Source organism: Gopherus evgoodei, chromosome 3, assembly GCF_007399415.2.
Source record: "Gopherus evgoodei ecotype Sinaloan lineage chromosome 3, rGopEvg1_v1.p, whole genome shotgun sequence".
Lineage (NCBI taxonomy): Eukaryota > Metazoa > Chordata > Testudines > Testudinidae > Gopherus > Gopherus evgoodei.
The window spans coordinates 76,088,684-76,093,456 of NC_044324.1; positions in this window are offsets into that span (position 1 = coordinate 76,088,684).

Genomic DNA, 4,773 nt, shown 5'->3' on the forward strand with positions numbered 1-4,773 from the left:
TGGGCCTTTCACCCACAACTCCAAGGAGGCAGTTCCAGGCAGGCCGCCATGATCCAAGGCATGCCATTTCCTCCAATTCTCATACATTTTTGATATCAGTCCAGCTGGTGTTATTTCCTTATCTGCTGATTCTTTATATATTTCCCAGGGACATAAAGTTGTTTTGTGCAATTAGTTCTTGACCACTTGAAATCTTAAGTTCTCACTTCAGTTGCCAACACGCAACGCACATACTTATGTCAAGCATACTCCATCCACATTAGGCCTTGATGGCCTATAGCATATTACATGGATATATATGTAGATATATCCCTACAATTAGACGATCCAGTTGCTACATCCAGAAATAGTGAGATTCCTGAGGACCCCATACCAACCCATACAGCAGACTTGGAAGTTAAGCCTGAAGAAATGGTTTTATTATCAGAAATCCCTTCTGCACTCGTTGCTGATCAAGGACCACAGGTATCTCCACTGCACTGTTCCAGAAGATCTCCCAAACCTAGAGTCAGACAGGGCTTGTAGTAGTAAGGCAATTATGCTTGAGGGGCCAGAATAATCCCTTGTAATGGCCTGAGGATCAGGAAAGTCTATGCCAACCTCTTAGTTAAGATTTTTTTTGTTATGTTAATATTTTAAGTTGATAATTACTAATGGGGAGGTGTGTATTGTTGCAAGTATTTTCATTATGCTATTGCCACCTGGTGCCCAATGTGAGATTAGCTATTTACTATTAGAAGCCCTAAGGCTGTACTGAGCATGCTCCAAGCGGCTGTGGAGAATGTTGGGGAGTGAGGTAATTTTGACAAGATGGAGGCTGATTAGTTGTCTAGGTGGTGAACCGAGAGTTGCCAACTTTCTAATCACACAACACCAAACACCCCTGCCCTACCCCTTTTCTAAGGCCCCTCCCCACCCCATGCCTTCTCTGAGGCCCCACCCCATGCTCACTCCATTACCCCTTCCTCTGTTGCTCAATCTCCCCCAATCTCATTCATTCACTCATTTTCACCAGGCTAGGGCAGGGGGTTGGGATGCAGGATGGAGTGAGGGCTCCATCTGGGGGTGTGGGCTCCAGGGTGGGGCCAGAAATGAGGGGATCAGGGTGCAGGAGGTGGCTCTGGGATGGGGCAGAGGGTTGGAGTGCAGGCTGTGGGGTGGGGCTGGGTACGATGGGTTTGGGATGCAGGAGGGGTCTCTGGGCTGAGGGGTGGAGATGAGGAGTTTTGAGTGTGGGAGGGGGCTCCAGGCTGAGGCAGGGGTTGGGGTGCAGGAGGGAGTATGGGCCCTGGGCTGGGAGTGCAGATTCTAGGGTGGGGCCATAAATGAGGGGTTCATGGTGTGGGGGGGCTCAGGGCTGGGGCAGGGGTGCGGGAGGGCATGCGGGGTATAGGCTTCAGGAGGGAGTTTGGGTGTGAGAGGGGGCTCAGGGTTAGGGTAAAGGATTGGGAGGGGTTCAGGCTCCAGGAGGGAGTTTGGGTGCTGGAGTGGACTCAGGGCTGGGGCAGGGGGTTGAGGTGTGGGAGGGGGTGCAGGTTCCAGGAGGGAGTTTGGACACAGGAGAGCACTCCATGCTGGGGCAGGGGGTTAGGGTGCAGGAGAGGGTGAGGGCTCCAGGCGGCACTTACCTCAGGGGGCTCCCCGGAAGTGGCGACTTGTCCTTCGGTTCCTAGACAGAGGGGCTTCCAGGTGGCTTTGCTCCGTGCACACTGCCTCCACCCACAGGCGCCGCCCCCACAGCTCCCATTTGCTGCAGTTCCTGGCCAATAGGAGGTCCGGAGCCAGTGCACAGGTGGGACAGTTGGCTCCAACCCTTTCCCTCCCTCACAGTTTCTTCACCTTAGCTTCACTCCACACCTGCACCTCTTACCCTCTTCTCTCCTTCCCTTCATTATCCCCCCTTCCCTTTACTTTTCTGTCTAACCTCCACACACACCCAAAAAGGAAGTGGCGACATGTCCTTCGGTTCCTAGGCAAAGGGGCAGCCAGGTAGCTTTGCGCAGAGCACACTGCCTCTGCCCACAGACGCCACCCCCACAACTCCCATTGGCTGCAGTTCCTGGCCAATGGGAGGTTTGGACCTGGAGCACAGGTGGGAGCAGCGTGCATATCACCGCATGTCACTGCTTCCGGGAGCTGCACAGAGCCAAGTAGGGAGCCTGACAGCCCTGCCAACTGGACTTTTAATGGCCCGGTCAGCAGCACTGACCAGATCACCCAGGGTACCTTTTTGAACCAGACATCTGGCAAACCCTAAGTGAACCTGTACCGGAATAACAGATCCCCTTTTGAATCAGTTTGGGGCCTTCATATACTACACAAGGTCACTCAATGAACATCTGCCTCTGCCCAGGTATGGTCTCTGGTCTGACAAAAATATATACTGGATTCAGGTGGTGTCTCACCTTATCCCCCACCACCATATGGCCTTGCAGAAAAATTGCAGAGAAATCAGCCAGACTCCAGTTAGAGCAGCTACAGAAGCTGCTAAAGAAGGGACTGCTGTGTTGAGTGGGATGGGATAAAATGGGGTGCAACCAGGACCACCCATCCCTTCTGGATCCAGAATTGTGCTAAAAAGATGCCCGTATGCACATGGGGGAAACTGGGACCCTGGTGGTGCCTCCTCTCTGCCTATATGGCATTGAGGAAAAACTGCAGAGAGGAGCAGCTGGAGCAGACCAGCCACAGCAGGGACCTTTGACCATTCAGAGAACTTCTTACAGTTCTGACTGGACTTTCTCTGCCCTACTACTGTGTGTTGGTACAATGTGCCTACCACAATGGGGCCCTGTTCTTGGTTGGTCCTTAGGCACTACCATAACACACTTGATTATTAAATGTTAAACAGCATCAATAAGTAAATAGCATGGGCCGGATCCTCAACAAATGTCAGGTGTTCTCAAACTTCATTGCACCGCGACTCCCTTCTGACAACAAAAATTACTACATGACCCCAGGAGGGGGGAACTGAAGCCTGAACCCCGCTGGCCTGGGTGAAGAGGCCAAAGCCAAAGCCTGAGCCCCGTGGCCCCAGTGGGGGGGGCCCAAAGCCAAAGGGCTTCAGCCTCAGGCAGCTTAGGAGCCCCACCACACAGGGTTGAATTCCTCAGGCTTTGGCCCCAGGTAGTTGGGCTTGCACTTCAGCCCCAGAACCCAGCAAGTCTAAACCAGCCCTGGTGACCCCATTAAAATGGGCTTATGTCCCACTTTGGGGTCCTGACCCATAGTTTGAGAACCGCTAGTCTAAGTTAATGAGGAAAAGAATAGTGGCACAGCTGAATGCAATCAGGATCTAAAAGTCACTTAGCAGATTCAAATAGATCCAACTGAAAAGGATGGTGCCCTATACATGGAATTCACTGACAAAAAGCTTCGTTAGCATGGAGTTAAGATTGCATGGTGGTTTCTCAGACCTTTTGTTGAGTTCAGCAAAATTGAAGCCTTTGAAAATCAGGAAATGCAGAGTTCAGGTTTGTGCCAACACAATCTTAATTCTATCCCCTCAGAGCTGGAAACAGTCACTAGGAATTATTTGGATGCTCTTCAGCATCATTCACTAAGTTAGGTGTAGCTGTATTGTATTACAGCATCTCAGCAAAGCTGTGATTGTGTTGTGAGGAGATCGGGGAGGGGGGGAGGGAAGCTGCCCTTCTGTAGGGGAGATCTAAACCCATTTCCTGCCCCCTTAAAGGATCAAAGGAAAAAGGTGCATGTGTAACTTGAGGGATCCAGTATGCATAATTTCAGTGCTGAGTTCTGTAGGTTGTTTTAATGGCAGAGTATAAGCATCTCCTTGCCATAGGGATTCTCACTGGTGAGATGGGAGATGAAAGTAGTCTCTTGGTTTAAATGATACGCCCATAGAAGTATAGTGTTAGATGGCATCCTGTGCACAAGGGTGAAGGGGTTGTAAAATCTAGCAAGTGGAGTGTTGTTTCTATGGAGTAGGGTATGTCTACACTTGGAGTTGGGAGTCTGGTTCAAGGAGCTATACCAGCACTAGTTTTGATCAAGCTAGCATGGTAAAATACAGTGTAGCCATGGGGGCACAAGTGGTGGGAAGGGACAGCCACCCCGAGGACTCGTACATACTCAGGGAAACTAGCCCTTCCCATCACTCATGCTGCTGAGATTACACTCTATTTTTAACATGGTAACTTCATCAGAGCTAGCTCAGGTATGTTTCCTCGACTTGAGAGTCAGACCTCCAGCTCTAAGTGTTAACATGCTCCTGCTTCTGGGAGCAGCATAGGACCAGAGCAGGCTGGGAGCCTGCCTTAGCCCCGCTGTGCCACCAACCTAAACACAAAGCAAAGGTGTTAAGACTGTATAAAATTTCTTCCCAAATGCAAGTAGTGCATAGTAAGCACTTGTGTGATTCTCTTTGAAGACAAGTTAGCAACTTTATACAGGGTCTAATGCTTACTTGCTAACAAGATGGGTCAACAGAAGAGCCCTGCCACCCTGTTAACAATGCGTTCAGTACAATTAACACTGTCATTTATAATTTTCTTTCCAATGTAAACCTTTAATAAACAAGAAAATAATTCTCAGAAAAAGGGGTTACATTATTTCTAGTATACTTCTTTTGAATATATAGCACGTCTGCTTTAGTTCTAGGGGTGTGTTTTTTTGCTTGTCTTTGTTTTTGTTTTTTAAAGACCATGAAAACCATTATTAAATGTAGCTCCAAATACAAGCACCAGAACCTGTGCATAGTAGAATGCTTTTAACTGAAGGGCAAATCCTGCCTCTTTCTATGTTTGAGAG